Source organism: Maniola hyperantus, chromosome 13, assembly GCF_902806685.2.
Source record: "Maniola hyperantus chromosome 13, iAphHyp1.2, whole genome shotgun sequence".
Taxonomy (NCBI): domain Eukaryota; kingdom Metazoa; phylum Arthropoda; class Insecta; order Lepidoptera; family Nymphalidae; genus Maniola; species Maniola hyperantus.
Window position 1 is genome coordinate 10,611,965 of NC_048548.1, and position 24,228 is coordinate 10,636,192.

The 24,228-nt window shown below is 35.6% G+C and overlaps 1 long non-coding RNA gene across 1 annotated transcript in view; it reads left to right on the forward strand.

Annotated features, from left to right (window-relative positions):
* Positions 1–24,228, forward strand: part of LOC138403172 (uncharacterized) — a 92,184-nt gene that overhangs the window by 157 nt on the left and 67,799 nt on the right. The window lies entirely within an intron of this gene.

Here is a 24,228-nt window from a genome sequence, read left to right on the forward strand (position 1 = left end):
TATATGTAATATTTTATTTTTGAAAAAATACCAAATGTTATTTTTATATATTATAGAATTAACTGCAATAAATCAATTTATACAAAGGTAACTCAGTAAAAATATTTTTTGTGTAATTTAAAAATAATAAAATAATTATATATTTTATTCTGAAAAATAAAATCGACTTTGTCTAATTTTAAGAAATTGGAAATAATTGAAATAGATATATATGTATCTCCTTAAAAAATTATAATAATGACAAAATATTTTGTCGGAATATATAAAAATCCATAAGCGTTTTTGTAATAAATATCTAATGACATGTACATAGATTTTTTTTTACAAACAAATTCAATTAAATAAATAAAAATGTTTTTGGCTTTGACTAAAATTTGTACCTAAGTATATAATATGCAAAAATTGCTATATATTTTACTACAGAATTAAGTATAGGTACCTTATTATATTGGTAACTGAGAAGTATTTTCTAAGCATTAAAAATAAGTAAAAGCTACATTAAAAATCATGAGCTTTATTATTATTTAATTTCACATTAAATTATTTATTTCATCCTCAATTTCATCTTAATTGACCGTCTTTTAATACCCCCAGTTTCCAAGTAAGTAGATAGAGTCCTATAATATAAAATATTGTATGGAAAAAATCCGTTCAAAACTAATTCCAGTCAGAGTAAAGTTGAAAATATTTTATTTGCCTATAGTAAAAATGCAATAAACGATAGGTATAATTAATTTATACATAAGTACAGCCGTATATAATTTTAGCTGACAATATTGACAAGCTGTTAACAGTTCATGTTATATAAGCATTGCCATTGAACTGATGACGACTTTTTATATTTACCGGTATTTGATACGCATAGGGTTGTCATCGGAACTATATTATTTTTTGAGTATACCTCAGAAAATATTTATTTATAAAAGTTTAAATTGACATGCAACATACAACTTCAGTTGCTGGGTCTAAAAACTTAAGATTTTGAAGAAGTAGATTTTCTCTTATAACGTACCTAGACTTCCACCACAAAAAAACCTAAATTTTCCCGCAAACCAAGATGGTTCAGCTAGTTTAGTAGTAAATAGTACATCAGTGGTCACTCTATATGCAGAAAGCACTTGTTCAATATGTAATTATACAACATTGCAGCTATTTTTTAGCCCACCCAAAATAAATTAATAGTGAGCACATAATACTAAGTATATTATAGGCTGGGAATATGTCAATATGATTGTACTATACCTATACTTGGCCAAATATGAATATATTATAATTAATTTATGTTATGTTATGTATGTAAACTTGCTTAACCTTTTTATCGCTAACTACGGTAACTGAAACTATTTTTTAAACATTTGGACCCTATGGACTTACGTAGTATTCAAGTGACAAATGATATTTTTCTAAAATAATAATAAATGAAATATTAAGTAGGTATCTACTATTCTAATTTTTAGATTATCAAAACTGATAATTATTGAGAAAATTCTATATTTCCTGCAAAAGGTGACACCCCTTACAATCTCGTAAAGTGCATTTCTTGCCGGTTTCTATGTTTGTCGCTGCAAGATTTTCTTTTGCTTCTTATAAAAATGCACTGCCTAATTAGATCCTAGCCTACTCGAGACTTTGTAGGAACATTACTACGGTAGCAAAAGTAATAAAGATCATTAGGTATATCTACAGATATTTTTTATGTATTTTACAAGAAAACTATAGGATTTAGTAAAAAAAGCTTGACATAATAATATATCGGAATTTGAAAAATCGTGAAAAAGTATTTTTAACCGAAAGCCTAAATACCAACTTTTATGCATACCTACTGATAACTTGAAAGATGACGGAGTTTCATTCAGACTTTCATCTGCTATTTTTAACCCCTTTAGGTCACAATTACAACTGTAAGTTTTACTCTCGTTTTTAGCTTACATGATTAACTAACGACAAATTTACTAATGTAAACACTCTTATAAGTGTCATTTACCATAGTAAATTTGTTGTCAATTAATTAGGTACGTAAGTTACATACGTAAGCATAACTAACAGGACATAAATTTTATTTCGCGGCCGTAGGGGTAGAATTTCAAAAATCCTTTCATAGTGAGTGCCTGCATCATAACATAAACTTAGGTACTGTACAAATTTCAAGTTTATAAACCCCAGCGGCGCGCGGTTTAGGCGGTTCTTTGATAGATCTGTCAGTCAGTTAGGACAAGTATTTTTTATATGCATAGATTTTAATCCATTTATAATAATTATCTACCCAAAAAGTTTGATTTCTTTATAATTACATACATCATGTTGGCTGTAATTTTTATTTGATAGTAAATCAACACCGCCCTAGACCTACTTACTACATAATTATTATTACATAACATAGCACTTTAAGAACAATGAATGTGAAAATAATTTCCCTAAGACAAATTGCCTGCTCATTTGTACGTCAAACAATTATCTTAATAGTGGTTATAGTGCTTAATATTTCTTTTGCCTTTCATTACTACGTTACGAAATTAAAGGCGCCAGAAGCAATCGCTATACGCTTACGGGCTAGCGGGTTTAAAGTTTAAACAGGGGACTCTTCGTATCGTAACTCACTCCATACAAACGTAGTTTAGTTCTCATTTGAATTCTTCTTCTTCGTCGTAACCGAATCCCTGGCGCAGTAGTAAGTGCTGTGGTCTTATTAGTGTGAGGTCCCAGGTTCAATTCCTGGCAGGCATTTGGAATTTTATACCTAAGTAATTTCTAAATTTCTGGTCTGATCTGGTGGGAGGCTTCGGCCGTGGCTACCGGCAAAGCCGTGCCGCCAAGCGATTTATTAAAAAAAACTGCCATACTCCTTCCAGGTTAGCCCACTTCCATCTTAGACTGCATCGTCACTTACCAACAGGTTAGATTGCGTCAATGCCTAACTTTTATCTGAATTTAAAAAAATACTCTTGGCAGAGTGTTCGTGGTCATCACGAAACAACGTCTTTGAGGGCAGATGTTATACGCCTGACGAGCATTCGCCACTTCTCCCTGCTGCCCGATAGCCTGGTACATACCTACCTACTCGTGTAAGGGACCACCCACAGCAGACAATTTGACCAGTCTATCCATGGGCGACATTCCTCGCCCTCTCATTTGCACATTAACCAATTAAACTCAATATAGGTAATTTTGTAGACACGTTCTAGAAACTACTAACACCTTTGTCTGTGGTTTGCCAGATTTTCGTAAAAATAACTACAGACTTAGTTTTAAAGTTACACGGATTTAAAGATTTTATGTAAATTGTTGAGAACGTGTAACTTTGAAACTGGATTTTAACGGAAATCTGGAAATCCAAAGACATTAATATGTTAGTCCCTATAGAACGTATCTACAATTTTTTCGAGTTTGAATGGTTAGTAGTCAAATTAGAGCCAAACTACGCTCGTTAGGAGCGCACTGCGTATAAACTCCTCACAATCAAAATCCCGTCCCGTGCGCTCCCATTATCCCCAAAATATATTACAATCGATTATTTTTGCTTTCTTAATGAAAATATGATTCCGAATCGGTTATTCTACATTCACGTTACCGTTTTGTCGATAATCGATTAACAAATCGTTTTACGCACGTTTCCGTGAAAGTGTCAGTGGGGTGCGAGTATAGAAAGTGATAATTTTGTGGACCGCCTGGCCTGTTTGTTCGTACATAATTCAGTACATTGTCAATCAAAGTGTAATTTAATCGATTTTGTCACACAATTCTGCGATTGGAATAGGAATGAGATTGCGCTATTCCACGGCGAATAATTACGGAATTTGCATGCTTATCGAGGCAGGAAGATGAATTGCCAGATGTCTAGAACTTAGTATCAATCAGTGGATGAATACGTGAAATCAGACGGTGGAATTGATTGGAAGATTTGTCTGGATTGAATATTTGAATGTTACAAAATATAATTAGGTATAACTGTAAGTAACTTAAACTAAAATTTAAATACTAAATTAAAACTAAATCCTCATCGATACCGCTGCAGGCTGCACCGTGGCATTGTATTCAAGTTGCTGGTAATATTGCCCACTTGTTTGGCCAAATCAATTCTTTAGCTAACATTACAAAGGCTACCAGCTCTTGGATTGCCGGTAGACTTCGTAGCCGAATATAAGTACTAAAGTATTTTGAAGCGTAATATTATTTAATTCTGTTCGTAATTGCAATTTTGCGCGCTAAATTTTTTTATAACAGTTCAATGATTTATAGTACCTTATAGTTACGCTTCAGATATTTTATGACTTAAAAATTTAAACTAAATGAAAATCTGCTTATAATTAACTGGTTGCAGGCTTTTGACTATCGCCGAGAATAGATAAAAATACATTGAATTCTGGCAAGTTACATGTACGATAGTAATCTAATCATCTCATTAACTTAATTAATAAAACCGCGTTCATTAATTACCAAAATTGTACATTTAGATATTGCAGACAAAATAAAAATAGCCTTAACATTATACAGGTGGATTTTTTCGGTTAACTCGTTGTTTCTTTAGATAAGTATTCGAAAAAATGTCTCGACATCGATACTTTGGCCAGATATTATTTCTATCTATTTAATCTATCAAACTTATTTTTCAGTCATGTTATCTAACTAATTGAAATATTAGTAACTCATAATCTTACCAAAAACGAACCATCGCGACGTTCTACGGAGTAATTACAACGGGAGCCTCGAGTTTTTCACAAAAAATAGAGAGAAATATCAATAATAATCATTAGATATTTTATTTTTTGTATTTGGGAATATCAATTTGCTAAATCATGAGGATGAGCAGGCATCAGTTAATTAATGCCAGTTACTCCATTAACCTAAACTTAAATTTATTTATTCAAAACTAACACTCAAGCCCTTGAGTAAAAAATTAATTGAATTAGCAAGCTTTTGAACGCAAGATCGAGACTAATTAATCAATACCTAGGTGCTAAGACAGCTGTAGGACGGAATGATTGACGAGCGTAGGTGTAAGCTATCCATTAAGGACTAGAAGTGACAGATCGCGTCTGTCTAATGGACAAATTAAGAGATCACCCTGTAGATAACTTGATTGTAATTATTGCACGCGGTGTAAAACTTGCAAGCGGTTGATTTATGTCCCTATTTAGCAGTAGCTTTTGCTTTTGCATGAGTTTGCCTCTATAACTTATTCTATAATAATGAAATGACTTTTTGGTTCGTCATCATCATGATCAACTCATCACCGACCACTGAGGAGAAATGGATAGTCTCTGTCACAGACCCACTACTGAGCACGGTTTTCTCTCAAAATGAGAAGGGCTTAGGCCATAGTCCACCACGCTGGGCCAGTGCAAATTGGCAGACTTCACATTTGAATGAAAGCATTATGGAGAACTCTTGGCATGTATGTTTCCTCACGATGTTTACTTGACCGTTAAAGCAAGTGATATTTAATTGCTCAAAACGCACATATCTAGCTTATAATTTTTCATTTAAAGTTACATCATTCATACTAATATTATAAATGCTAAAGTGTGTCTGTCTGTCTGTCTGTTTGCTAGCTTTTCACGGCTCAACCGTTCAACGGATTTTGACGAAATTTGGTACAGAGGTAGCTTGCAATCCAGGGAAGGACATAGACTACTTTTTATCCCGGAAAATTTAAGAGTTCCACAGGAATTTTAAAAACCTAAATCCACGCGTACGAAGTCGCGGGCATCAGCTAGTTCGGTATAAATTATCATTGAATAATAGAGAAAACAAAAGAAAATCTAAAATAAATGTTAGGAGTTGTTGACACATTAGTACCTACGGAAGCCTGCCTAACTGATTATTTATAAAATCGATTTCTCTATATCTATTTTCTTGATTTTAATCGGTCTCATTGTAAAAAATATGAAACCTGGTTAATGATATAAATTTAACTGTTGTAGATTATATTTCCAAAACTCATAATTGATATAGTTATTTAGTTACTTGGCTTCGTTGTGTCTGTCAAAAATTGTATGGTCTTATGGACAAATAAAAATGTTGCTAACTTAGGTTGCTAAGTAAGCTTGTGTGTAAGTTGCTATCTGTAGATTACAGGTACAGTGCGACAAGGCTATCTTGGTGCGTGGCGAAAATCGGAACTAACTTTTATGTCAAGTGTCCCCTTTGTTCTTGTTTGAATATTCTAAGCCTTTGTTCTCCAACAGCGCCCTCCTGTCAATGTCATTCAAGTGCCAAGAGAGCCTTGTCACACTGTAGATGGCGCTTGACGCTACAGACCAGTAGGGTGATTTACTAACTCAGTGTCTAACAATGAGCGATAGCCACCTCATTTGACATTGATTGGTTCTACATTGCTGCTTCACTGAGTGATATTAAAAAAACATTCATAAAAAACCTTCAATGGATTAAAAATAAATTTCAAAAGAGCTCGGTCGCTATCATATAGTGACACTGAGTTAGCAAATAAGTAGGTTGAGCAACAGACAGAGGGACAAATGTAATGACAATATTTTTGACAGATCAATGCCCAACCACGTCCGGGAATACTTGCTCCTTTAGTCGCGTTCAAGAGAAATCAATGGTTTTTATGGCTTGCACTTTAAATATATTGACCGCGATTTAGGAACAGTTTGTGAATGCTATTAGTGTTAGTATAAATCTAATTGTAGAGTCTAGAATCTAATTTCTAAATGGTTTCTAAAGGGAGAATTGGAATAGAATTCTAAGTAGAGCTGCATTATGTTGCACTGAAATATATTCGCCATATTTTTATTATTTGGTATTTTGCAAAATACCAAATAATAAAATTAGTCAATTAATAAGTAGGTAGATAAAGACCTGTATGAAAAATATTCTTTGTGACCGGGCACCTTAGAATTTCTTATTTCAAAGTTAATGACGAAAAATAGATCATAAAATCATTACGTACATTCACTAAATTGTCGTGTAAATTGTTACGCTAAACACTTTCGCTGAGAGAAATATTACATTTTAATGGCCGACAATTTGTGTTATGAGTTATGACATTTGACCGACAATAAGGCGCTAATATACTTTTAATATCCAACGCAGACGGCCGCTTTTTATTGTAGACTGGCTTTAGACGGTGAAAAGGAATGTCCGATTTTACTTCAACTCGATGATTTGGTATTTCCGTTAGCACGTATCTATTCATTCGTATATTACTTACTTCCCTCTGTTCAAAAATCAGATCAATTAGCGTGAGTTTTTCTTACTCCAATTTTTCTGGGCCACCTTTTACTGAAGCGGAGCTCCTTAAATTTTTTTGGGATGGAGACTTAAATGACAAAATGTAAAACGAACAAATGAACGCAGTACCTCACTGGCTGGGCAGCGCATATGGTTAAGGATTGATACCTATAGGTTACATAATTAATTATCACCATTCACATTACATTATTATCTTACAAATTCCACAATTTGACAATCAAAAAGTGAACAATGGGACCTAAATAAATTATTTGAATTGAATTTGAATTTGTAAGCTGCACTCTGGTACAGCTTCAGTTGAGTCGGGTGTCCCACGATACCTCACGAGTTTTCCGGGGAATCTATGTTAATCTAATGGGTACTTATGTTCTATTTTCACCGATTTTTTGTCTGACCGCTTATTATTATTATCAGTAGGTAGTCTGCGTTATTTACTTCCTTTCACGAAATCATATTTTTTTGCTTCTCGGCGGATGTACTTACTTAATGACCCAGAGTAGGTACATAATGAAAGCATAATCATGACACAAACGTCTCTATTCGTGTTGGACGTATTTGGGATGTCGTGTCAAATAATGGACTTTTTATAGGCACGAGGTAAGTAGCTTAAAGCGTGTAACTTTTGTTTTTCGTATGCAATTACTGGTAAAAGAGGTCATTAAATCTAGGCATGAATGCAAACGAAATTGAAATTGAAATCAAGAATTCTAATAATGATAGGCGCAATTCGCTAAAGAAACATTAATTAGATGTTCGAGATAATAACTGGGAACGAAAAGGTTAAAAAACCTCCTACCCCACCCACCCATCCAGGTACAGATTCACGTTAGTGTTGCTTATCCAGCATAATTGATGTACATTATGTGCTATCATAACCAGGCCACGCGTTCCTCTAATGTACTTACTATTCTATGCTTGCATTAAACCTACTATTACTGATTAGACGTATATTCGTGTTAAAGGTTATGAATTCCACTATTGTTATATTTCCATCACAGATAATTTTTACTCGTATTTATCTATTTACTAGAGAGTGAAAACGCAGCAATTATTGATTAGGTAGGTATATCTTTTAACATTCGTTTGTTTTGTATAAGTAAGTACAATTTTTTGTCTTATTAATAGCCTCTTAAGTGAAGAGTACGTACGTATGTCAGATCGCCAATTATCTTGTCGTACAAAAAGTTTTGCTTATCAAAGGCTCTGTTTCATAATTAGTAGTATTTTTTCAAACAAAGTAACATCACTTGAAGATTAAAGTGCGGGTTTTTTACTCTGTCAAACATTTAAGTAGTAAAAGTGTGCTCTAAACTTTGTAGCTTTTTTTTTGCGTACATAAAATTTATGTTATGCTTTAGAATAGAACTTAACTTGCTTGGCTAGCGTGGTTGACTAGGCCTTAACCAAAGACAGCTGACGTCTGAGAGGAGATCCGCACTCCGTATGAGTACGACCGTATGAGTAGGGGTGTGGCGATAGATTTGGATGATACCTAAATAAAAAGCTATAAATAAAAAGAATTTATAAAACATGTATATTCAAAGGAGGATGGGACAAGTTGGTCGGCTTATCCAATAAAAACCACTTGCCCATGAAATCACACGCTTCAATTTTTATTATGGGCAGAACGCTGTAAACCACCGGAGAAAAGAGATATCACCCCTGCAAGTACCATAAAACGTGAAGTTTTTACTTGTATTCATTGTAATTATAAACTGTTTATATTACTGTACTTAAATCACTCAAGTACGAATGATTTTCTCAAAAAATGTCTTCACTAACGTCTTGAATCTTTTTGTTCGTACGCACACTAAGCACCTAAGAAGAACAATGTAGCAACTTGCATTGCTTGCAGTAAGGCTCGGTCTTTCCGCGCTCCACATCGCAAAGTTTATGCTTAGGTATCACTCTAAGGTTAATATTATCCAAGTAATAAGCTGACCAAAATTGCACACAGCATGAACTTCGCCATTGTTGATTGAATTTTCACAAGAAAATCGTCCCAAAAATATAACGTTTTATGTCCTCGACTGTACATACCCGGTAGTTTCATGAGATAAAATATTGCGTTACAGTACTGTAGGCAATAGTACAGTAGTATAAACAATACACTAACATACATTAGAACTCTATTGGATATTAGGCCAGAGCTCATACTCATATTTTTTTTATTTTTTATTATTATTTATTAAAATTGCCCATGGTCCTTTCAAATCCCTATCATCACGGAGTTGCACATCAGGGTTTGAAGAAAAACGTGAGCTATATACGAATATGAGTATTTAAAAGCCACCGGAGAAAGTACCAAAATCTGAATTGCGAATAAGTTTGTTTAATTATCTAATTACCTTAAGTGCCTTAGCGCAAAAATTAATCTAAGCCGGTAGCTCTCTCCTACCTTTTGTGAGTTTTCTAATGACAATCGTGAAATAAATTGACCAAGACGCTCGGGCTACTTTCAAATTTAATTTAAACCCAGTTCATTTAACCTTTTTACTTTTAATTGTACCTACTAGTTACAACATTTTAATGTAGACTTAATAAACACGCAGCTAAGCTAGGAGGTGCGAAACTAAGACGTGGCCTAATTTATCCTAAGATCTGTAACAACAGATAATTTTAAGTGACGAGGTATCTGCCGCAGACTACTGATAATATCGGTCTGATTAAAGTCTACGGATATATCCGTTCTATAGACCACAGAACTTTAACGAGTTTACCTAGGTATAAAAAATTAGTCCTACTAAAATATGAACTCGATCCGATTTTGTAACGGAGAGAAGAAGATATAGCACAATACTGAACAGTAAACACGTGCTTAAATTGTGTTGTGTGTGTTGCTTCAGATTACACAAAATCGGATAACGTTTCTTACTGTTTAAATTCAACAATAAAGACGAGTAACAAGTGTTAACTATAAAAAATTAAAAAGAAAGACTGTTCTGTAAAAAAACGAACTAAAAGTGAAAAAATATTCACACTTGAGAATGGCACCGTACAGCTGCCATATTGGATTTTTTTCAAAAATTTATAACCAATGTCACTCAGGCGATGTAAAGATTCTAATGATACACGTACCTATCCCATACATCCAAATCTATCTTAGTGCATATTGCATACACTATAAACATACACTTTTATTTTTAGGCAGTACATAGTGTAAAAATCGATTGCCGACAAAAGCGGTCGTCTGCGTTAGGTAGTACATCAAAAACTTATTGATATTTATCATTTTTTATTAAGTTGGTATTATCAAGTTAACATTGGTAAGTAAATCATAATTGAATATAATATTAGTTGGTGCTATTTATATTCATACAGCAATTAGCAAGCGTGAGAGAGTTAATTAAATATATCTTATCTCGTACCAAGTAGTTAAAAGGCTATTAATTTGCTACATTAATTTTATTTGGAGGTATGATTCACCGGTGGAGACTACAAAGCAGTCTACCAGCAATATTGTTGCAGAGAATTCCGCCGACTTCGAATTTGTAGATATAGGTACAATTCTTGCAATTCATGAAGGCGAGTGAACCTTACTTGCTGTAAAAGTTAATAATATCTTTATCCGTGGTTTATCAGATTTCCGTAAAAATACTAATTGTAGATTTTAAACAGCAGAAGTTCTAAGACTTTCATACAAATTTTAAAAACACTTCCCAGTTTCTGGAGACGGGCATAGGATAGTATGATTATACTTTTTATCCGGGCAAAAAATAATTAAAATATTTAATCCTCGCGGACAAACTTGGTGGGCAAAAGCTGGGTACCTTATTAAGAATAATTAAACTGTAAGAACCATATTACATTTGGGACTTAATAAGAAAATTAGTTTCGCGGAGAAACAAATACCTACTACTTAACATAAGCACAAATAATATGAGAATCGAGTGAGAAAATGGGGTGAGTTGGTACCTCAGCGGAATCACAGAGGCGAAGAAGCTAAAGCGGATCACAGAGGCGAAGAAGAAATTTAATTTCGTTTGTAAAGTGCTAGTAAACACTAAGGTACAAGCGAAAACTTGCTTACACCGAATATATTTGCTATAAATCTAGATGGTGTTCATTGATACAGCCTAACAATGGCCACCGCGCGTAAATACCGGCTTCTATGTAATTAAATAATTACTGATTACTGTGGCATCCAGTGCGGAGCGAGGCGATAAGCGACTGTGGAGAATAGAAGCTAATCTTACATCAGTTCCTACGCGTACATGGATTATACGTCGTTGTATATATTGTGTCTACCATTTGTAGGTACATACATACACGTGTAGAAACAAAAATTAATTTTTACTTTTTAGTGGTTTTGGATGTCGGTTTTTTTTATTGTAAGCTTTTTAGTGTAATTAGTTATTACTTCGTACCCAAAATATCAATTGACCAGCAAAACTTTCCAAATCCACACAGCTTAGGAGTTCAGTAGGTACCTTGCAGCATCAGGATCGAAGAGTTCGTACTTGGAATTCAATAACAATGTCTATGCTCGGCATTTACAATATTATTTCACAAGGAACAATTCCTGAATCTTTATGGTTTAGGAGTGCTGTGCCTTGCAACATCAGGGTTAAAGAGTTGGGACTTGGAGTCTAAACATGAAGTCGTCGCTTGGTACCCCTAAAACATTAATTGACTATGAACACTTCTTGAATCTTGATAGCTTGGCGGGCAGTATAAGGCAGCATCAGGATTGAGGAGTTGGATCCAGAAATTTTTGTGGGACCACCACGGAAACTTTCTCTGTTGATTAAAAAAAATTTGCAAGTCGGTCTAGAAATCTCAAAAAAAATCGGTGTACATACATTTAAAAAGAACGTGATGAATTGAAAGCCAACCTCCTTTTTGGAAGTCGTTTAAAAAGTAGATAGGTAGTTAGTGTGGCTCTCGCTTTAACGATGAAGAAAAACATCGCGAGGAAACTTGCATGCCTCGGCGTTCTCTAATAATATTGTCAAAGGTATGTGAAGTCTGCCAATCGGCGTTGTACACTATATGGCCAAAAACCCTTTTCATACCGTGCTCTGTAGTCTATATTGAGCCGCTTATGGATTGATCACGATATTATACAAATGTGAAAGTGTCTGTCGATCTGTCTGCTAGCTTTTATCCGTTTAATCGATTTTGACGAATTTTGGTTCATAGCTTGCATTCCTGGGATGCTTTTGGTCCCGGAAAATCAATCAATTCCACGGGATTTCGATAGAATATAAATTCATCTGGACTAAATTGCGGGCATCATAATATAATATTTGATACAGAGGTAGTTTGCATCTTAGAGATGGGCATAGGCTACTTTTTATCCCGGAAAAATAAGGATTTTCCTCGGTATTTTCAAAAACCTAAATCCACGCGGACCAAGTCACGAGCTTCATTAGTATTATTATAATGACAGTGTGATATAGATCGGCTTATTACCAATTTTCATGGTGATTGAAACACGAGGAAGGTGGCGTTCCGTAAATAGATGCCATTAGATATTTTCCACACCATTACTTACCGTAATATGCTGTTAATATAATTTCAATGGTAGATAATTCTATTCCGTGCCATAAAATAATGTCGTGATACTGCATTTTGTAACTTCAAAATTTATTAATTTTGCATTAAAAAACATCTCACAATTATCTTAAACATTTTGTAAGTATTTTCATATCATCAAAAATGAAAACATAGGGAGAGGTTGATATTTTATTTACTGTAAAAAACCGGCCAAGTGCGAGTCAGGCTCGCGCAATGAGGGTTCCGTACTACAGTCGTATTTTTTCGACATTTTGCACGATAATTCAAAAACTATGATGCATAAAAAGAAATAAAAATCTGTTTTAGAATGTACAGGTGAAGACCTTTCATATGATACCCCACTTGATATAGTCACTCACTTCGAAAGTTGAAAATACTAATTATTAGTTCATGACCACAATTTAATTTTTTTTGTGTGATCTAACCCTAAATTCACGGTTTTCAGATTTTTCCCCGAATGTCAGCTATAAAATCTACCTACCTGCCAAATTTCATGATTCTAGGTCAACGGGAAGTACCCTCTAGGTTTCTTGACAGACAGACGGACAGACAGACAGACAGACAGACAACAAAGTGATCCTATAAGGGTTCCGTTTTTCCCTTTGAGGTATGGAACCCTAAAAATCATTGCTTTAAGATTATAAACTAGCAAGAAAACTGGCGAGAGCGAAAAGACCACCTGATTAGGAATCTCGAAGACTCTGTAGACATACATTACGAGTTTTCCAGCTAAAAAATATAATACGAATAAAATAAAATAGAATACTTAGGTAATTTGTATTATAATAATTAACAGTGAATTCTATAAAATAAAATTAAAACCAAAGTTCAAATTAAAAAAATGTTAAATTAAATCCAAAACCACATCTAGACCACCGCAGCGGAGCATTGTATTATGTTTATTAGTATAATCATTAATCAGTAAACATAACACAACCTAGTCTAGATGACGCTATGATTATAGGAATTCTGCACTAGTACGAATTATATGCTCGCCTATAAATATTAATGCGTTGTAAAAGAGTTAAGCCTCTGACCGTGTGAACTGAAAATTAAAATGTCCGTAACGTGCGTGAGGTGGTTAGTTAAATGTGTAACTGTCTATGTGAGGCGAGTGGAGACAAAATAGCGGGTGATGTATTTCGTCTACAATTTAATGGTTTTGGCCCACTCTAATGATTACAATTAACTTTTATTGTAATAGAGAGTAGTCGCCGGCAAACAAATGGCGGGTGAAATATTCGTCTACTAAGTCTCGTTTTTATCAAAATTATTACAATTAATTGATTGTAATTTAATTGGTTATTAATTATTACATAATACACTAATCACTAGGTAATTAGTAATTATAATTATTTAGTACTTATAATAATTATTAAGTATACTTTTGCGTGTAATCCGTACATGATATGTACATTGTACTTTTATTGTTCCCACGCATTAAAAATATATAATTGGTAATTATAATTTATTATTATTATGTCTGCCTGAATAATTTGTGATGGTAGCTTTGAGATTTTGTACGTGCTTAATTTGTTTTGTCTTTTCCTATGTTGTAAGTTCTTGAACAATTATTTAAATAGTGGAAGTCATGTGCTGTGAGATTCTGCGCACGATTTTTTAGATTTATGAAAAAGGTGCTGTTTAATTAAAGTTATAAAAAGTGTATATTCTGATTATTTAAGTGTGCATTGAATTTAAATTAACGTATGCCTTTGAAAACATATTTTTCACTTGTAATTTTTTATTTTATTTTATAATTAGTCGCGAAACGCTATCACTTTGAAATAGCCTTAATTAATAGTGACACGAGCGGCGAATCATCGTTCCGCATGCCGCTTAGGAGCGAAAACGGGGCGTAGCCCATTACTCTCTAGTCTCTGCCAAGTGCCACATTAAAACCATCCATTTATATTTCATTTGCATAAATATGACTAAAAATTGCAAAAATTTAAATATTATCGCGGCGAACTAACCCACCTTGTTTAGTATAAAATATGGTAGTGATTTTAATATTTATAATATTTAATTTTATATACCAACAGAAATTAATAATTTATGTTCTTATTATGTATTTATTGTTAGTAAAATTATCATAATTTACTAATGACTTACTTTATGGAAAAAATCCTATAGGTATCTGTTTATACTTACATTTTTTAAAAATACTTTATGAGTTTTTCATTAATATTAGATATATTTGACTGGTCTACTGGCGATTTGAAAAGAGCTTGATTTTCAACCTATTTAGTATGCATATTTTTGTGTTGTAAGTAGGTGTACTTTCCTTTTTACACTTTCTTGGAAAGAGTTACTATCGAGTCTTTTTCCGCCTCTTGCCAGTAAAACTTCTTTTCGATTCGATGTGTGCAGGTAAACATATCTTAGGCATGTCTTAGGAGGATACCTAATAGTGGCTTAATTTCACTAAAATATTTTGTGAATTATCCTTACATTACGCGGCCAAAAGTCATGAACATCGATCTTTAGAAGGAGATTGCAGATTTGTAGAGCACTGTCTCGGTCGTTGAGTTCGACAAAACGTCATATGGGGATGAGTGACAGAGGCAACGCTCTACAAACCTGAAATGTCATTCTAAAGGCATATGTTCATCACTTTCGGCTGCGTACTATACCACAAATTTTTCTGTACGTCCTCAACCAAGAATAGTCACTAGAAAACGATTCTCTCAAGTAACATCAATCGATTAATATGTAAACCGTACAAATTATAAATAAGTCGGTTACTAAGTTACTATGAAACATTGCATGTCTGTGCGTACGAGTCGAATTCCCAGCAAACTGGGTGTCTGGGTCACATGTAGCGTTTTGGTATTGCTTTAATTTGTTCGCTGACCGAAGATTTGACCTATTTTGGAATTAATTATTTTTGAACGTAGGCTTTCTGATTTCTCATATCTTTTCTTCTGCATTAGTACCTACAGTATTTATTTGTAGGGGAAAAAGGGGAAGTTCCAACTAAGAAAATACAATTTTAGGATTACTTACCTGTAATATAATAGTTTAGGGTATCATAGTGTTTGAACAAACTAAGATTATGTTACGTCTTCTATTGGATACGGTTATCAACATGGAACTAGGAACCAACCCACCACCACCCATGGCCCCACCAACCTCGCGGTTATATGGGCCGAAACGCGGGAGGGCGCCCGTTCGGTACTTGCTCGGTGGCTCTTTCCTGGGGCGCCTTCTTGACTCTGACCTACAAGTTCTTTCCTTTCTGCTTCCTTGTCCCCATCATGTCACACTCCCCATTCTGGGGCAGACGTCACAGATACGGGAGATTCCCGTCGCCGTTCGTGTTGTCTCCTGTTTCCCACATCCTCTCCTGTCATTGCGTATCTGGATACCTAGCTCTCGCTTCCCTCCTCTGAGCTCGTCGCGTCCTCGTCATCCTCCTCGCTTCCTTCCTCCTCGTCTTCCTGCTCTCCGCGTCCTAGACTCCGTCGTCGCTGCCGCACTTCGGAGCAGCTCCTTCTCCTGTGACACGCGTGCGCGAACTCCCGCAGTCCTCGGAATGGAACTAGGAAACATCTCATCTCATCATTATCGTCATCAACATCATCATCATCAGCCTTTGGACGTCCACAGCTGGACATAGACCTTCCCTAAAGAGCGCCACCACACCCGGTCATCTCACACTATCTTATTTTTGTGGAACGCCCATAAACAATGTTTTCTAAGGCAAGCTAGCAGTATGTTATATTTACCGTGAACACAGATCTAAACAGGATATCCTATTTAGAAATGAATACCTTAGTCTTATATGGAAGTTGTTTAAAACCTATGCGTTTGTATGTAAAACCGATTTGACACATAATTTACATGAAAACACTTGATGTTGAGCTATTTTTGATTTCAGATAGACTCGTATAATGTTCAAGAACATAGTAATAGAATCTGATAATAGTCTTGAAGAATTTATAAATGACACAGAGTTATTTTTATCATAGATCGCTTGCTGGTCTTTTTGTTTTATTTTCTTAAAGTTTTTATTAGGGTAGTCTTATAAATACTCTACTAACACCTGACCGGCTCACAATAGAGCACGGGTCTCTTCTCAAAGTGAGAAGGTTTTTGGCCATGTATTTAAACGGTCTCATTCCAAGGTATGTAAGTGAAATAATATATTCCTTCATCATCAGCCTTTTGATATTCATCATCATCAACTGATAGACGTCCACTGTTGGACATTTTATTCGGTCTCTTGTTGGGACTTCCACACGCCACGGTCTAGCACCACTTGAATTCCACCCAATTAGTGTTTTTGCAGCGCAGCGATTTTCGGTGCGAGGTTGCCATTCTAGCACCTTGGGTTCCCAGCGTGTGTTGTTTCGGATTGACTATGCTGCGTAGGCCCTACTGGCCACTACAGCATCACCGGCGTGGCCAGCAGCTCCGCCTGGGCACACGATTAGATATATGGACCTAGGCCCTAGGGGCTCACCCCCAATAATTAATTTGAGAGGTCGGGGGGGACGTCCTTCTAAGGGTGCCTGTGAGGCTCGGACCACGGCTTAGGACGACGCGATGTTGGGATGGTATTTTTTGCATCCCTGCCCATTGCTACTTCAAGTAACTCAAGAACTTCTTAGTTAGCTAAAAATATTAAAAGTTCACATTTCTTACAGCCACTAAACGTAAACCAGATCAGTGAACTTTTCTGAGTAAATCCAACAAAATATACTGTAAACTATAGATACACGAGTAGATATTATAGACCAGAGGGGAAGCTTCACACTAGCTCACGCACACCACGACGTGTCACGGACGCTCCGCTTGCGCCCAGTTCGATGGCAAACGGCGCGGGCAAACGGAGCGTCCGTGACCGGTGACACGTCGTGGTGTGCGTGCTGCGCTATGAGTAATGAACCTACAGCCAGCGCCGCTAGTATGAAGCTTCCCCTCTGGTCTATATATCTACTCGTGTGCCATAGATAAACAGTTTTATTTATGCTACACCCGCAAAACTTTCACTGTTAAAACTAATTGCATTGGAATAAACATAGGCTGTTGCATCACGCTAACAAGTCTATGCAGCAATCCTACACCTCATGTTAGTCACGTTGGTCATTATTCAATGAATGCAGGAAGTCGTTTAATATGATAAACCCATTACATGAAGAAATTATTATTTTATAGTTTAGGTATACACATGTTTTACATGATCCTTGCTTATTTATTACTTAATGCAGTTGGTCCAATCGGATGTGATGAAAATTCGCAATCAGTACCCTTACTTATCATAAATGCGAAAGTGTGTTTTTTGTTGGTTTATTGGTTTGTCCTTCAATCACGTCGCAACGAAGCAATTACGGATTGACGTGATTTTTTGCACGAGTATAGTTAACCTGGATAGTGACATAGGCTACTTTTTATCCCGGAAATGAAAGAGCTCCCACGGGATTTTTAAAAACCTAAATCCACGGGTACGAAGTCGCGGGCAGCTAGTCTCTTGGATTCGTAAAAACATACTGTCCATGTAGATGCATAGCCTGGAAGTCATAAATAGTAGTCTCATTAGTAGAAGTAAATGTTGTGAAGGCTTTAAACAGGTGTATTTGGGTTTACCCATACAACCATATTTATTGACGTTGTTTTTATTCCATACGTTTAGGACTTGCTACTAATTAGCGCTGCAATCTATAAGGATGAACTTTGACGAACTTTTAAGGATTATGACAAACTAGCTGATGTCCGCGACTTCGTCTGCGTGGAAATAGGTTTTTATAAATCCCGTGGGAACTCTTTGATTTTCCGTGATAAAAAGTAGCCTATGTCACTCTCCAGGTCTTAATCTATACCCATGCAAAAAATCACGTCAATCCGTTGCACCGTTGGGACGTGATTGAAGGACAAACCAATAAACCAACAAACAAACACACTTTCGCATTTATAAAAGAGTACCTACTGATCACAAGATAAACTTGAAAACTAAAATCCGACTGCGATCGTCTTAATAAACGCTGAAATATTATAGTAAAAGTGGGTTTCTGTCGCTTGGAACATTTTAATAGTATACTATATTTATATTTATGAACTCATTCATTATCTTTTCCTCTTTTATTTGACATCCCACTCGATACAATAGCAAAATAAAAAAAAATTGGACCCCTTTTTGGATGTAACGATGTCCGTCAGATCGATTATGTTCGTATAAAATGTAGCCTATGTCACCCGGACCATAACAACGAATCAATTGACGCCTCATTCATCAAAATCGGCCCAGCAATTTAGATGCTACATTGAAACATACATAGATATAAACATACATATATACATAGATTGCCAAAATCATAACCCCTCCTTTTGGCTTTGCCGTAGTCGGGTAAAAATACAAAAGTAAAGATAGTATAATTACTATTTACCTATCATTAATGGAGGAAGAATCTGTGCTATCTATCAATCATAATCGTCTCTTCTCAGAATAAGAAGGGTTTAGCTTACAGTCCACTGTGCTGGCCAAGTGCGAACTTCACATATTAATTCCTCACGATGTTAACATTCACCGCTATAGCAAGTGATACTTAATTGCTTAAAACTCACATAACTCCGAAAAGAAAGAGGTGCGTGCCCGGGATCGAGCCCCCTGACTTTTCGAATAGGAAGTCTTTGCCAATAAGCTATCTCCCACCGGCGTTGATAGACATTATAGAACGTCAATGTTTTTATGATAGGATCGGGTAAACATTAATTGATTCAAATTAAAATATAATGCGAAAATTAATTAAACAAAATATAATGAGCTGATAGGACGTACCTACCTACCTACTTATAAATTGTTTATTATTAGTAAGTAGATCGATTTCATACGGTAAATTTATTTTAGAGCTATATTATTATTCGACAGTTTCAACTAGGTTTATAACATAGAACCTATAACAGTTTATGGTTATTACTTATTACCTAAGCTAACTGATTTATAGCTCTATGGTCATTATTGTGTAAACTGTAGTAAAGTAACATAAAGTGATGAGAGAAAGTACCTAATGTAGGCTAGTCTAGAAGAAAACTAGGAATTCCACCTTATCCACCTGCAGTGATAGCCTCCTGCTTGAGACGTTGCGTTGGCATCATAGCTCCTAGTAGGGAGGTCCAGGGTTCAATCACGGGTTCGACCTCTAACTTTTGAGCTACGTGCGTTTTACAGCAACATGCGCACTAAGGGCCCAGGCCGCAGCGGGCGGCGAAGACCGCTCGTGATGAAATCTGCATGCCTGAGAGTTCTCCATAATGTGATATGAAATCAGTTAATCTGCAGTTGAACAGCGCGGTGGACTATGGCCAAACCCTCATTCTGAGAGGAGACCCGTGCTCAGCAGTGAGCCAGCGATGAGTTGATGATGATGATGATGATGATCCACCTTATCTATGAATCTATCATACAGTCATAAATTAACGACATCTCTTATTTTATTTAAATCGAAAGAGTCGTTTGGCAATTATAATACCTATACTATACCTACCGTTACTTCTACTATATTGTTGTAGTTTGCATTATGCATAAGTACCACCGCTGGCGTTTCTTGTTTCTCGCATTCTCGCATTCTCGCATCTTGTTAGGCACTTGATCGAAAGAGTGTTATAATAACAGGCTGTTACCATTAACAAGAGGGATCAAGGAAGTAATAAACACTGATCTCATTACTGGACGGATTGCAACGCAACAGTTTGATCAGTTCAGGTTTACATCCCAAGGATTGCTTCAACTAGATTTATAATCGTGATTTCATTGGACACAAATTGGACTTCTGTGGTGAGAATAATTTCATGATCAGCCGGCGTTTCAATCAGGGTTGTCGATTGATGATTAATCTATTAGATAGATAGATAGGTCCTAAGGATCACGCGTCTTGTTATTAATAACAGAATGTCTATACAGGTACCGGCAGTAAATATTGCACATCGACCTTTAAAAAGTGATTTCTGTTTATAGAGCGTCATCTCTGTCACTCATACTTTTGTAACGATTCATCGGTCGTAACTACAGACACAACGCTCTATGAAACCGTTATCTCTTTCTAAAGTTCGATGTGCAATATTTCTTGCCGCGTAGTGTGTATGTGTCGTGTACTGGGAACGTTGCAAGGTTGTTATTCTAGCACCCCGGGAACTCCAACGCTATCAGTTTTTCGAACTATGATACCCTGCCCATTGCCACAACAGCTTCGCAACCCGGTTACTCGGGCTCTCCCACGGATCTCTTTATTTCGGTTTGATCATAGATCTAGAGAAACTCCAAGCATAGCTCTCTCCAGCGCCCGCTGAGTGACTCTGAGCTTTCTTATGAAGCTTATAGTTAGCGATCATGTCTCTGGAAACACGCACTGTTCGAAAACTTTTGGTATTTACCTATTGCTGGAATGTATACATCTCTCCACTGAACTGAACTAAAATCTCTCCAGGAAATTCTTCATCTATACGAACTTCTATTACCTATTGTCCGCCATTATTTGTTACGCCATAAGGTCATATACCCGTACAACAGCAAACTCTATTATGAGGTTTTATTGGGCGATTAAAACCTCAAGCTTCAGGTTCTTCCTTTGAATAGTTCGGTTTCCCTGATGAGCATGTTTTATGACATTGTTTTTATTGCCTCTCGTATTGCGGAAATGGTCCCTGAATTCCTTAGCAACCAGCACTTAATAAAATAATTATAATATCCTCGCATTGAGTAATAATTATTAAACCAATAAAATGAATTACGCACTATCGACTTAGAAATCTTGCTAAAATGGTTGTAAATAACTAGGCTTTTTCATCTTAATTTTATGGGACTTTTGTCCGACGCGACGCGGACAATGTAAGTAGGTACAGTACGTGGCAGAAAGTAATGTGCATCGACATTTAGAAGGAGATAGCTGATTCGTAGAGCATTGTCTCTGTCGTTGATACAGACAAAACGTCATATAGGTATGAGTGATAGAGACATTAACGCTCTTCAAAGCCGAAATGTCATTCTAAAGGCCGATGTACATTACTTTCTGCCACGTACGGTAACTAAGTATCTACATAGAAAATACGCGGTGAATTGAGAACATTCTCGCTTAAAATGGCAATGGCTAAACTACTACTGAAGATAGATGATCTATTCTCACGAAGCCTTAACTAGGATTGAATCTAGTCCTCATTTACAGCATTCCGCGTATTTTTTACGCGCTGATATAGTCTTGTTACTAACTATTCTCTTCCTGTCAGTTCACGTCTTGTAACTCATGGTTTTATATGGGAACACTTTATAGGATAATTTTATCTACTATCTGATGTTGGTCGTAAGAATTTATATGAGCTTAGCTGAATAATGATATAATTTTGCTTGTAAGTTAATTGAAATACTAATGTTGTTTAGTTTGTTCGTAGCATATAAACGTAATATTCGTGTAATATAGATTTTAATCTTAATTTCAATTTATTTATGGTTACGTAAGATTTGTATGACATGGGTAGGTACCTAGTTAAAGGTTACAATTTAATAAAAACCGGTCAAATGCGGGTCGGACTTGCACACGAAAGGTTCCGTACTATCGCACAAGATATTATATAAATTTTTTTTTCTGGCGGCCATTTTAAAATTTTTACTATAGAAATACACACTATAAAAAATTCTAATCGCGTAAGTAGGTATATTTTGGCGAGAGATCTTAGGTTTTATTAACGACTGTAAAAAAGGCGTATTTTTTTCTTACTTTTCTTTCTGCTTAATATTAGTAAAGGGTAACAAAATAAAAAAAATAGCAGAACATATATTTGCAATCAGTATTAATAATTATGTGTTTACTGCATTAAATGTGAAATAAAATATGGTTAGCGATATACGACATGACTGTTTACACGTACTTATTTTAATGCCGGTCTCATTATAAGAGAAAAAGCTGCTTCCCAATGCTTATTATGAAATACTTAATGCAATTTATGACGTTTATTACGTTCACAACGTCTGCCGGTTAAACAAAAGTGGGCGTTAAATATCGAAAGTGAATTTTATACCGTTAATTAAATACAATACCGAGTAATAATACATAATGTTAAGTGTATTGAATTAACAGTGATTATATTATAAAAGAATACGAATAGGTACAGTACCTACGCGGCAGAAAGTAATGTACATCGACCTTTAGAAGGAGATGTAGGTATTTTCACTGCAAATTCGAATCTTTTCCACGGAGAAAAAGTCCACACTTACTAAAATGTGCACTTAGGTTGATTTTGGACTAGCGTTTTTTCTGCGCATTTTGGCATACGCGCACTACAAATTTGCGCTTCAAAAATCAAATGCAAGTTCACACGCTCCTTCCAGCATATTAACTTGAACCAGTGGGCCAGTGGGTCGGCAGACTAAAGCACATAAGTCACAAAAACTCATATTTTTTATTATACCAATAACATTCATTTCAATACACCGTCTGACTGAAGAACCAAAGCCATTCGCTTCAATTTGAACTCTAACGAACGCACCTTTTCAAACTTATCATTCTCTTCACACCTTATGACATTATAAACAACATAAGTTGACTTATGTTCAACGGATACACGAAGTTCTTGCACTTTGTCAGTTTAAAATTGGCCGGTTTTTTTAATAAGGTTTGTCGGAGGCTTTATCCGCGTTGAATTTGACACAAAAAGTTCATGATTCAAAGCGATTTTTTTTTATTGATGTTGTTATACGCCTTTAGGCGAGGTTTCGCACCTGGTAGCGAATACAGATGCTGTGTTAGTTGTAACGGGCTGTTGCTTTAACGCGGAGGTGTTATTGACTGATAACGACGTGATAAAGTGATGATGATGATTTAGGAAGCTCGTAAGAACAAATATTGTTCTTTATAGTTTGACGACCTCCCTGGCGCAGTGGTAAGCGGTCTATGGTCTTATGAGTGGGAGGTCCCGGGCTCGATTCCTGGCAGGGATTTGGAATTGTATAATTTATTTAATTTTTTATTTTCTCGCTAAAAAGCTCGCTACGCTACAACTTTTCACGTGTCTATCTTCCTATCTCATACACTATGTGACTTGTCTACCGCCTGCATACATTTTTCCATGGTTTAGAACCTTTCCATTATTACAGCATAATGTACATTAAATTGACGCAGGTCTCACGATTATTAGCATCTGTTAGAAATATGATCACGTCGCCGACAATCACAGGATGGCGTCGGACCGTCCGCGTCGACTGAATACATACTGCATTATAGGCTGAGAGAACGTACGAAATTATGTATAGTAGGGGTGCTCGATAAAAGCTGAAAGCTGGTAATTTCTTAATCTGATTTTTGTTTCTGTGTTGAGTACTATTGTAAACTAGACCTGTCTGGCGGGTGCTCCCTGTTTGATTTGTAGTATTTTTCAATTGGTAGAAATGCCTGGTTTTTTGGGTCACTTAACTATCATTGTATCTAATAACACGTCATCAATGGCTTGCATCGGTTTTGTGTAATTTTAATATTTATAATTAAAATATCTACGTACATTTTCTAT